This window comes from Brienomyrus brachyistius, unplaced genomic scaffold (assembly GCF_023856365.1).
Source record: "Brienomyrus brachyistius isolate T26 unplaced genomic scaffold, BBRACH_0.4 scaffold60, whole genome shotgun sequence".
Classification (NCBI taxonomy): Eukaryota; Metazoa; Chordata; class Actinopteri; order Osteoglossiformes; family Mormyridae; genus Brienomyrus; species Brienomyrus brachyistius.
Window position 1 is genome coordinate 1,552,430 of NW_026042335.1, and position 13,242 is coordinate 1,565,671.

General features: G+C 40.8%; 1 protein-coding gene across 1 annotated transcript in view; it reads right to left on the reverse strand.

The window, feature by feature from the left end:
• Positions 1–10,258: 10,258 nt before the first annotated feature.
• LOC125725059 (syncytin-B-like) overlaps positions 10,259–13,242 on the reverse strand; it is a 176,005-nt gene continuing 173,021 nt past the window's right edge. Inside the window, exon 2 of the mRNA XM_049001662.1 lies at positions 10,259–10,550. The gene's annotated coding sequence lies outside the window, so the exon portion shown is untranslated. The remainder of the gene's footprint in view (positions 10,551–13,242) is intronic.

Consider the following 13,242-nt stretch of genomic DNA (forward strand, 5'->3'; position numbering starts at 1 on the left):
TGTACGTTAGTTAGGATCAAAATTTTATCCTTTGACCAACATGGATCAAGTTGCTATTATTTCTTTGAATATAAACTAATAAAGTAACCAGTAACACATTGATAATTAATAAGTGAGTTATAAACACTGTCTACATTCTGCGCCACCTGTTCTGCTTTGAGCCAATCACAATGACTGCTGACCAGATGGAAGATCTTTTCAGCATTCATCTGTCTCCAGAAGGTAGCAACAAGAGAGTTGCTGAGGAAATAGACTCTCCAGAAGGTAATGACCATCTCCAGGATGCAGAAGGTACTTTAATTGACCGTATAGTGTAGAAGTAAATGTTGTTTTTGTAAAACCAAATATACCTGTATAACAAAAAACACTGCAGCTAAAGGCTATACATCATTTATACATTTTTTTTTGTTGTATTGATTAGCACCTTCAGATTTTTGGAAGATGAAATCCACTTTTTTAACTCTTTTTGATGCTTTGGAGTAAATATATTTTGAGGTAAAAAAAAGTTAAATCCTCTTACTGGACAATCACCTATTTTAAATCGCTCTTCAGTTTTATCCGTTTTCCAAACCTCTTATCCTTCTGGGTCACGGGGGTCGGGAGCCCATCCCAGAAGCAATGGGCATGAGGCAGGGAACAACCCTGAATGGGGTCAAGCCCATTGCAGGGCACACTCACACACCATTCACTCACACATGCACACTTACAGGCAATTTAGCAACTCCAATTAGTCTCAGCATGTTTTTAGACTGTGGGGGAGAACCGGAAAACCCAGAGGAAACCGCACGACGACATGGGGAGAACATGCAAACTCCACACACATCTGACTCAGGCGGAGACTTGAACCCGGGTCCCAGAGGTGTGACGCAACAGTGCTAACCACTGCACCAGCATGTCGCCCCATCCTATTAAGCTTATTGTTCAGAATTAAAAATGGGGTTATTAAGAAAGAGTAGCCTCCTTTAAAATAGCCCAGCACCTCCTCCAGGCCAAGAATATTTTCTTTATGGTCCAGTTCAAAATAATATCAACTGCAGAAATACGGAGCACATGTAATTTATCTGTATTTTAGATGGTAGACGAGTGGCTGGGTGACGTCGTGGCTGGACGACTTGCAGTGTAGCTTGTTATCTGTGCGTTCTGGGCAGGCTGCTGACTTCTGATTACTTTTGACATTTGGTTCAATGTCACGTCATTTCCAGGTGTGTCGGTGCCCAGTATGAAGCTAATCGCCGCATTATAGTTATGAAAAGAAGACAGAATAGCAAAGAAATTGAGGCAGAATTAATTCAACAAAGTATTAAAAATATTACTCAAGTAGATGAATCGCTTCTTGAGACTGAAGGCGACTGTATTTGCACGAACGAGCGTCGAAAAGAAATGCATTACTGTCGCGTTTAAATGAAATAGTAGTAAGTGTCACATTTGCGACGTATTACAGGAGGATGTTAATCTTAACTTTGACTGTAAAATATCATAATAAACAAGAAATGTGAGTTTTTAGTCTGCTTAAACAAGACTACCGATGTTACAGCGAGCGGACGCTGCTGCCGCGCAGGAGAAGCGAAGCGACATTGCCTTTAAAATGAGAGATTACATTCCGTGGCAGGGGGACAGTTTACAGCACGACACCGGCATTAGGCAGCAGGATGGGTGGGTTAGGTGATCTCCCAGACTGAAAGGGATTCTGGGGACTCAGGGGACAGTGTCGCCCTGAGGGACTGAGGGCCACGTCAGAGGGGGCCTGCTGTAGAGGGGCCCAGACAAGGGATGGCTGATGTAGAGGAGCCAGGTGTGGAGGTGCCACATATTGAGGAACCCTGGTGATCACACTACAGGGGGCCAAATGTTGGTGGGCCAAGAGGAAGTGGCTGGGGAGTAGAAAGCATAGATGTCTTGGAGGTGGGTAGACTACAGAGATTTATGCACCCCGGGATTCCCTCAAGTGCCTCTCAGATCTAGGATGGCCAATACTCAGTCCTCCCCAGGAGTGAGAGGATGCAGACTGGCTCCCCCCAGCTCTCCTCACCGGCTCCCTCCAAAGAGCTGTAGCCCTCCTTTTGGTGATGCCGACATCGTCCCTGCACTTCCCCCTCACACCCTCTGCCATGCGGCAGCAGACATGGCCCACAGAATGTATCAATTTTCTTTGATCTCTTGCTATATATTTTCCTGACATATATTTGTCTTTTGCTAATGTGCATTGTGGTACAGGAAACGTACCCCAGAGCAGGACTTTAGACTAAACCATTTTCAGTAAGGATAGGTGTGCTTGGGGTGAAAACACTTTAAATGAACTGTTGAGATTGATTCATTTTATCTGTACTTTTTTGAATATGAAGAATTATATTATTTTAGTGGATATCTCCCTATTTTAATGCTGGAGGGAGCCCCCCCCCCCCCCCCCCCCAAATTTATGCCTGACCCACAAACCCACACACTGTCCACAGATGAGAACAGCGCAGACCCTGCACAGTCAGGTTTGGCAACTCCTTCCAATTTTATAGCCCAAACCAGGAGTAAAAGATGCAGAAAATCAGACCCTTCATAGAAAAATTCATGTTCAACGACACTCCATAATGCTGCTTAAAATGAAGCAATGCACGCACAAGTTAAAGCTCTTTTCGTTTTAATGAATGAGGAGTTTTGGATAAAGAAATGAATTAGGCTTAATTTTTTTTCATGTGAGCATCCTCCTGCAGCATTTAAATACGGTAAAGTGGCTGATGGATGGACTTGTATTAAATTTGGGAGGGTCTGAATGAAGCTCATTACCCCAAATTTTCTTAAATTGGCTTATATATTTACAACATGGTGACTGCAACAATAATACACCCACGACTGTGGTGTTCTACCTAGAGCACCACTAGAGGGAGCTCACACATTCTGTCGTACTTGCCACAGTAACAACAGTGATGTATAGGAACAGAGTTAGAAGCCGGTAATTTATATATAAAAAATGTCATTTCATTAATCTGACTGGGTAGGTCCAGCTGTCAATCCCACCCAGGCCTATCCTCAGCTCCGCCTCTGCGTCAGTCCATCTCTTTGCAGTCCAAGTTGTACATCTACCAAACTTGGCAACAAATTTACAATGGTTCTGTTTCGGTGGTTGTATTTAAGGAATGTCACATTAGTAAACATCTGGACATCTGAAATGGGCAGAGACAAAATCGGCAGTACAGGCAGACCAATGTCTTTGAAACTCCTTTTTCCTTCAGCACCCTCTTACTGCAAAACCTCAATCCAAAGTTCTCCATGTTGTTCATCTCTGTGAAACTGCAACAGAAGAGCTCTCTCCACTGGTGTTCTAATTCACCAAGGGAACAGGAAAGGCCCTCTTTTGGTAGACTGCCTACTGCAGGCTCTCTTTCCCGGGGATGAATTATCTCCAGCTTACTCAAGTGACTCTGGAAGTCGCATTAGATACTGTGTCCAGAAGCAGTCCATGCTGCGCTTAGGAATGATGTCTCTTCTAGTGTAGAACTGACTGTGAAATTTACTGTAAATACCTAGCAAAAAAAAAAAGCTGCCAGAAAGCTATTGCAAAATTGCTGTTAATCACTGTAGAACCCCCAGCTCCATGGGTGTCCCTACAGGTGGCTGCCCTTTGCTGCCAGGTTTGCTGTTACCTTTGTCTGTGCCCGTGTGTCAAGTAGAGCAAGATGGGGTAGGTGAAAAGAGAATTTCCCCAAGGGGAGTAACAAAGCATCTTCATTTCATTTAGAAAATAATTACAAAATGTCTTTTACAGGTTTTGTCCTATGTAAATTACAGCAATTGTCTTTTTTAAACAGAAAAATAACAATTAACTGTAATCTAGTTTAAAATATTATCTTGTATTCTATTCAAAATATAGAAGTTACCTAGCAACTGGAATTGGCAATAAATACTAATACTCCACAGTACTGAATGTTGTTGTAGAATGCTTTCCAAGTTAATTTTTGTATTTTACATTTGCAGCTATGCAATCTATGCATATTGTTAAGTGGTTTAAATGAGACTAAGACGAAAATGACAGCCTGAGACAGAGACCCACACAGAACAAACTCACATTAACTGGAATGACATTAACTTGAAAATTTCAGGATAATCTTCACACCCGTTAACCACTTGATGGAATTCAACTTAGTCAGAGTTGCAACAAAGTCAAGTATTTTTAAAACTGACCATATTCTAGGCTTAAAGGCCCAATTTGAAATCAGGACTGGACATAGAAATCTATTCAGAACAACATTACATTAATGTTAGAATAATGTTATGATATTTTTTGCTGGTCTGTGTTAATGTAATGCAACAACTCTGGTGTAATACCTCCCTGTCACTTTAATGCTGGATGAGTGTGCAATTTATAACAAGTTAGGCACGCCACGGATTCAACCATTAAACTGCATTTTCATTCCACTTTTTTTGACAGTTTGGTCCAAAATCATATTCCACTAAATCAGCCGTAACAAATTCCAATAACTTCAACCTTCAAATGTACTAAAGTTGATCTTTTTCATTGTGTTCCTAAATCTTACGGTATAAGCAAAAGGTATAAATAAAAGATTAAGAACAATTTCCATTTGAATAGTGGAGAAGAGTCCTCATCTTTTGTACATGTCTCATGCTCAGAGTCCATCAATCGCCTGAGGAGAGAGGAGACGTGAGGATTGACTGAGTTGTTCTTCTCATGCATCGTCCCACTTCTTTGGCTTGCAGTCTTCATGCTGCTGGTTGGATTGATTCCAATGAAACAGTTTAAACCGCAAAATCACATTAATAAAACTTACGCTGACCCTCACTGAAGCGGCCTGGTATCTGTTTCATACCTCACTTTACAACACACAGGACTTTTTTTTAAGAATTTAAAGGCACAAGTTATTTTACATCATGGCCAACCCACGTTTGCTAGTTTAATGGCAGAAAAATAGTCAAAGCCAGGCGCCTGGTCCACAAGGGTTGTACTCAGTCACTGCTGTTTTTATGGTGTAAACATGCTATAAACTAATTTTTTCAAACATTTTCTTTAAGAGCTAGATGCGCTTGCACCTTGGTGGATTGCTATTATAATGATGGATTTGCCAGGCAGAAGAAAAGAATGCTTCTCTGCAGAGATACAAAAAATCTGCTTGTGCACAATGTGAAAGCGTGCGAGCAGACCATCTACAACAGCAGCAGGATTACACCAAAGTAGAGGTCTGCATTCCTGTGGAACCCACGGCAATAAAGTGCAGTGCAGGACAAACTTTCATTTTTGAATGCAGGAGCAGGAGGGAAGTGACTGATATGTTCGCAGGGAAAAAGAATGAAACAAGTGTTTTTTGTTATCAAACTATTTTTTATTTGCGTGAGTAAATACAAAATTATACAACAAAGTATAGCACGTTATCACAACATTACATTGTCTGAAAGCAATTTACAGCATCCCCACCCAAAGCCCCCAGTGAGTAAGCCATAGGCGACAGTGGCAAGGAAAAACTCCCTAGAAGGAAGAAACCTTGGGAGGCACCAGACTCAAAGGGGAAGCCCAAACCTCCAGGGGCCGGCAGGGAAAGTCAAAAACACACACACCAGATAACTGCAACAGGTTCTTCTACATATCCTATACATGGACATGGTACAGTGATGCAGTGGTTAAAACTGTTAACTCACACCTCTGGGGATATTCATCCATTTTCTGAAACCGCTTCTCCTGTTCAGCGTTGCTCCAGCTGACAGCTTTTGCAATTCATCTGTACCTGAATGAGGAAAAACAACATACAGGCAATACAATGGAGCTGTCAGTCACTCCTGGCACATGGAATACAGTTCTGCACTGACACCTCCGCAATGAACAATTGCATTATAGCATAGGAAACTAGTTAACTTTCACATAAAATTTAGATATAATCAAAACAGAAGCCTGGAACAATTTTAAATTTTACTAAATGGCAATATACTGATTTTAGTCACCAAACAAACTTTACAGGACTTGCTTCATTACTTTTATTCGTGTTTCTTGCAATACATCTGCCCTCTCCTGGTCTGGTGGAATATCATTGCTGTAGGCAGCACCGACCGAAACCACCCGCATCCGCAGTAGAATGCAACATGAAAGCGCACGCGGAAAAGTGAAATATCACCTAGACTTTGCGGCACAGGAAACTAGCCGACTTGCACATGAAATTTAAATTTAACCAACACAGCACCCCACAACAATGTTCACTTTATTTAAAAGAAATGAACTAATTTACTCACTAGCAAGCGCAATAATGTACTTAAACGCAGGAAAGCGCACGCGGAAAAGTTAAATGTCAACTACACTTTGCGCATAAAATTTAAACATAATTAACATAGTAGCCCGGAACAAAATCACTTTATTTAAAAGCAATATACTGACTTTACTCATCAAACATATTTTAATATACATGCAAATTTGAAAAAATACTAAACAATAAGATAAATTATCCGATAAAATGGGAGCAGAATGGCAACCCACCTTGGTGCAGAAAACAAGTGAAGCTGCGTCTTTCAAACCGGCAGCGTCCCACGTGCCGAGGAGTCAAATGTAATCAAGCAACACGGCCCACACAATTAAATAATAACATCATAATAATTATAGCTCTTTTATAATTATTCTATATATTATTCTATAATTAGAACACCGAGAACAGTATACAACAGCATAAGCATATAACCCTTAAAGGTTTATTAATTAAAAATCACACATTCATCCTGCTTAACAAAAAACAATGACTTAAAGAGACTTAATTGTGAAATGAACGCTACTGTCCGAGGGTATTTATCTCCACAAATCGCTATGGAACATAATGTCTTAAATACTCAGATTTTCAGAATGACAGAATCTTAACATTTTAAATTTTGTTTTGCGATACCGATACGTAGTGATATTGGTATGTGGAACAACGTTAAACTGTAGTTAGATTAAGGGCGTATTCACAATTTACCCGTTTGCCTTTTACCGTGACTGAGCACGATCCCCCACCCCAGCTGGTCTGCACTCCCCACATTGCAATTAACGATCCAGACCTCAGCGCTTTTGTTACCGTGGGACTTCGTTGTGTTGAAGAAAACATTAAAATGAAGTCTGAGGAATGTTACATAACACAGCTAAAATGCAAAAACTCTCTCTGGTGTAATTCACTGCATAAAACCAATGGTCTTAAGTGTGGTGCCTTCTTCATAACACTCCCTGACTTTTGTATTCGTGACCATGAGATACTGTGGCCTTTTCTTCCTTCATTTGACTAGTGTTCCTCCCTTTCCTCCCAGCCTTGGTTGGTGGTTCAGGCAGCATCACCTTCTTTTAATAGACCCAGGTGTATCCATCCATCCATTTTCCAAACCACTAATCATACTGGGTCGTGGGGGGTCCGGAGCCTATCCCAGAAGCAATGGGCACGAGGCACACTCACACACCATTCACTCACACATGCACACCTAGGGGCAATTTAGCAACTCCAATTAGCCTCAGCATGTTTTTGGACTGTGGGGGGGAAACCGGAGTACCCGGAGAAAACCCCACTACGACATGGAGAGAACATGCAAACTCCACACACATGTGACCCCGGCAGAGACTCGAACCTGGGTCACCCAGGTGTCATTTATTTTGAAATTCGGTTCAAGTGCAGAAAATATAATTACCATATAATTACCTTTAACAATGAGGGGGGAAAAGTCGAGACAGGAAATTAGGTAACAGTAATTAGTAATCACGTATAGTTCTCATTTATCATGATGTAAAATTATAAAACCTTTTCTGACTATTAATCTGCACATTTCAATAATTGAATTAATATTGCCTAATTTATTTATCATTTACTGCAATCACTGTACATTAAAGTATGTTTTGAATCTAGCTGTGAAATTGTTGATGCTTTTGTTGATCTGAAAGATGTTGCCGGAGCCTTAGGATATGCCTCTATACACATGAGTGAGGGGATGGATGCATTATTCTATGGAGGCCTCTGAAGAGAATAATTATCCCAATTTTATATTGAGAGAAATGGTTAATTGGTTAATGGTTAAATGGTTAATGCAAACTGTGTTCAGAGCCCCTGTTCTGCCATTGATCTTTTTTTAAGGCAAGCTATCATGTATTAGTTTACTCTAAATTTTGATCACATGTCAAACTAAGCCACATGGCAGCCCGAGCAGCAGGCAAACACACTACGGGCTAAGGAGCTACAAGACAGAGGAGAGAATAGGATGGCCAGTGACATGTGCTGGCCAAATGGGAACAAACAAGAGAGAACAGGACAAGTCAGGGATGGATTCTGACACTAAATACGCCCAAGTGCTTAGAATGGTTTAGTGCAAGTCTTAGACAATGGTATCTCTGGATGAGGCAGCAGTTTGACTCCTCCTGAAGGCCCTATAACTGTCCTGAGAAGTTGTTTGTATGCACTTGCTGCCTTGACATTTATTGATGTGCATGAGCCCTGCTCGAGCAGTAAAGGGGAGATCGCATGCAGAGCTGATTATCTATAGCTTCTTAGTCTGAGTAAAAATAAAATCTTCTCGTCATATAGGAAGCAAGTCTATGGCTGGAAATTTGTACAACAGAGGCATTTAGTTATTTCTAGAAAACTATATAGAGCCAATGAAGGAACCAGACGTCACAGTAACACTGGTCACTGTCCATGGTTCTGAATACTCTACTTGTTGGGCTGGCGCTGAACAAATAGGATAACCGGCCAATGTGTCCGTGTGCCTCCACTGATTGGCCCCCTGACATATAATTATTTTTAACACTGAAGGAGAGAAAGATCATACAGGAAATTAGTTAACAGTAATTAGCAATCACTTATAGTTCTCATTTATAATGATGTAAATATTTAAAAATAATATATATATATATATCATTAAAAACAAAATATAATCCTGATTTAATGTATCCCTTCTGCCCTTAAAAAAGCACAATATGTCTGAAAGACAAATATGTCTATTACTCTACATGTTTTAATAATTTTGTTAATATTACCTAATTTGCTTATCTTTTTTTCTGTAATCACTCTGCATTAAAGCAATTTTTAAAACTAGCTGTGAAATTGATGATTCTGTTGTTATTCTGACTGTTGTTGCCCTGGTGCCTTAGGATACGTCTGTCTAAACATAAGTGAGGGGATGGATGCATTATTCTATGGAGGCCTCTGAAGAGAATAAATGATCCCAATATTATATTGAGAGAGATGGTTAAATCAGAGCTGGATAAGATTTTAACAACTCTGAGCTATTAGTTAAGTTCTTCCCAAACGAGCTTGATGGGCCGAATGGGCTCCTCTCATTTGTAAATTTCTTATGTTCTAAGATATACAGTACTGTGCAAAAGTCTTAGGCAGTCCAAAGAAATGTTTAAAGCTGTTTATCTGGGTAGCAAGTGTACTTTGGCTTAGAACAAATAACACAATTTAACATTAGAACATGTGCAAATTAAGAGGAACACAATAAAAACTAGTAATAATTTCTTCTCTTTTCTAAAAAGATACTGATATCTAGTCGGATGGCTAGATGAACACCGCTTCAGTTCCCAAACTTCTCCTCAGGGGCACCTCAGCTGTTCCATGATTTTGACAGATTGACTAGCTGTATGAGGTGTCATAGTGGCCAAGTCAAAAACTACATGGCTGCACTGGACGGTCGCTGCAAATACTAGGATGATGTTAGCAGAGGTTCTGAAATGGCTAAGCTGACACACTTTGACAGGCATAATATCATAGTTTTACACCAACACGAGGACAATCTAAACATCGTTTTCTTTGCCTGCCTAAGATTTTTGCACAGTGCTGTACATGGAAGTCTCAATTCAACCCTATCCTTTCCTAAGTGCCATACTTCTGTTGAAAAAAGAAAATTACAGATTGGAAACCTTTTAATAAAGAAACTGTGATAGAAAATTCTTGATTATGCTAATCAGTAATCAATAATGGAATGTAGATGATTATGCAAAATGCATTACCTAATCAGTAATTAACAATTGAGTTTACAATGTGTTGTTGATTTACACATAGTGGTTGAAACAATGTAATTTACTTGTCATTAATTGAATGTATCAAACAAGAATGCAAATCTGCTTAAGTAAGAAATTTCTATTTTCTATAGAGGAACTAACATGTTTGCCATATATTGCTTGTTCAGCAAGAGGCCCAGGTCAAAGCAAAGGCATGACCTGAGAAGTAAGCTGTTGCAGAAGATATTATAAAATGAATGCATGGTGTTGGGGAAAGCGCCCGGCGTTTCCACCCCAACTCCACATTTATGAGACACACACAGGTTACAGTTTTACTTGCAAGGGTACCCACACTCTCTGCAATGCAAACTACAGCAGAATGTGTTACAAAGGGTGGTTCCCCTTGACTCCTTTATTTATAGTCAGTGGGAGGCGCAAGAGTCATGCAGAATAGGGAGGTGAGAGAAAGTTCTGGTTTTGCTAAGGTGGGAATGCTATTATTAATATAATCTAAAGTATGAGGCTAGGGGAAAACAAAATAATATATATACATATTTACATTCATTGCTGATCATACAGGAGTGATAACAAAATGATTCATAACAGTTTCTTCAACCTAACAGCCCCTCCTGTTTATCATGACAGTATGATCAAAAACATCAGTATTGTACAAGTTGCAAAAGCATTTCCAGTACAACTGTCATTTAGATCACATCATCATCATCCTAACTGTGGAGTACAGAAAACCATCAGGAGTCGTTCCTCCTGTTTATCATAGAAAAACATCTAATTCCGTTACTTCAGGTCCGAGCCCTGCACGGGTGCTTTCGGCTCAGCCGTCATTATGAATTACATGTCTTCTTCATCGCTATCGCTGGAAACAGGCTCTGTCTCCATATTCTGAGTAAGGGAGAGAAACATTGTACTGTGTGTCCGAAAAGCAGCATTAAGAGCTTGATTAATAAACATTTTCAAACATGGTATAACAGTTATAAAACAACAGAAAAACAAAATAAAAAACAAAACAAAAGGTAGGCACATTTTCATCAGTATGGACCACCATGTTCCTGTAACAAACCAGTCCAGCCAGGAGGACTGCGGTTGACTGTCCATGGTCATCACTTTTTGTAAGTCACGGAGGCGGTCAAGGGCAATTGTCATATTAGGTGAGTGCACGTTGTCAGGAATGTAAGTGCAGCACGTTTGATTCAGGAGGACACATACTCCTCCTTGTGCAGCTGTCAGTAGGTCTAATGCCATACGGTTCTGGATAACCATCTGTCTGGTTATGTCCAATTGTTCGTTTTGTTGTTGATCAATTAGTATCGAACTATTTATGAAAAGACCTAGTCTATAATTTAGAGTTTCTACTCGCAGCATGAGCTTTCCGACTCCTGCCCAGGGGAATAGGGACAGCACAACTTTACTGCCTGTTCCCCACAGTTTATGTTCAGGGGGTACGTCTGTTCCCCACAAACTGTCATGGGGTTGTATTGATATCGAACGCTTCCTCCTGCTTCTGATGAAAACCTTACTTCCCTGTGCTATCAGGAAGGTGTGATCTGAAACAAAAATAGGAGCGCACACTCCAAACCAGTTCGGTGGTAGGACAAAGTATGCACGAGGTCCGCATAACCAAGCCACTCCGTCCACCCAATAAGTTCCATTACTGGGCCCCAAGAACGAGACAGGAGAGCCGTACATGCTGCTAACGAAGGTCGTGTCACAATTCGTGGTATTGCCTCCGATCCACCTAGTGCCATTATTCTGTTTGTAGCAGACTGAATGATTATATGCGGTTGGGTCTTGATATATTAGGACAGAAAAGGGGAATTATACATTGGTTTTAGTTACGGTGAAATCCACCCAAAAGTCTTGGAGACATGTGCCGTTTTGGAACCCAGGGTCATCTGGGTATATTCCTGTGGCATCTTGCACAACAGTTTTTACGGTTATATTACCTGACCCATTAGTGGTGATATTAACATAGTCTCCATCTACGGAAAATATAAGTGAAACAATACTTTGGTACCCTATACCTGCAAAAGATGCAGCACATTTGGCCTGGGACATATTCATGGGTTTTCCATATACAGTGGGTCCTTCACTATGAGTAGGCATCACAGAACAAACATAGCAATTCGTCACATTTTTTGCTGTTACAGTGTCATGTACATATCGATACCAGTAGTTCTTCATGAACGGGTGTGAGTGGTCAGCAGGCAATGGGCGCAGATGGAAGTCATCATGGGTCCATCGCCGTAGGTGTTGCAATAGAGCTAGTGGGAGCAAGGACAACCATACAAGTCCAACAACAAGAATGACCCCTAGAGTCACCTTACCACATCCCCACCCCGTCAGAGCCATCCTAATAGAGTGCAGTTCAGTTGTTTTCTTCACCGGGTTGAGACAGCAGCACCCTATTGGTTACTGTGCCTTTGTAGCGGACTTCCACTGCTACTCTGTCGCTGAGGCCTCTGATAAGGGCTTGATGGGTTTACAGTGACTTTTGTGTATCCAGGAAGGTCGTTCTGCTATTTTCACAGCTGTTGGTGTTGTGAGGAGGACTTGATAAGGACCGTCCCACCGGGGTGTGCTCCACTCCTTCCGCAACAGGACCTTGACCAGGATCCAATCCCCTGGCTGCAAGTTATCCTGTTGGTTAGAAACAGAATTTACTGGCAGACTACTGGGGCTATGTTTTTGTTGTGATGATAGCAACTTTCGCATCCAATTAGCCAATGTATTTTCTCTGTCCGCTTTCCCTATATCACTCATTTCGGTTGCTAGGGGAAACGGCCTTCCGTACACTATCTCAAAAGGTGTTAATCCTGCAGGAATGGGAGTTATTCTCATCCACAATTTTACTAGAGACAAACATTCTGGCCACGGCCTTTTTGTCTCTTCCATTGTTTTTCTGAGCCTTGTTTTAATAGTGCCGTTAGTTCTCTCCACTAAGCCTGCACTCTGAGGGTGATAAGCACAATGATTCTTAAGCGTAAAACCTAATGCTTGTGAACAAAGGGACATGGTCTGATTTACAAAATGAGTCCCATTGTCTGATCTTATAATATGAGGTATGCCATAAGTAGGGAAATAATGGCCTACCAAACATTTTGCAACAGTCATTGCATCACAGTGCTTTACAGGGTATATTTCTACCCACTTAGAAAAGGTGTCTATAATGACTAGACAGTACTTCTTCCCTTGTGACCAAGATAATTCAATAAAATCCATATGTACAACTTGAAACGGGTACTCAGCTACAGGGAACTGGCCACGTTTTGGTCTCATGTTACCCTGTGCAT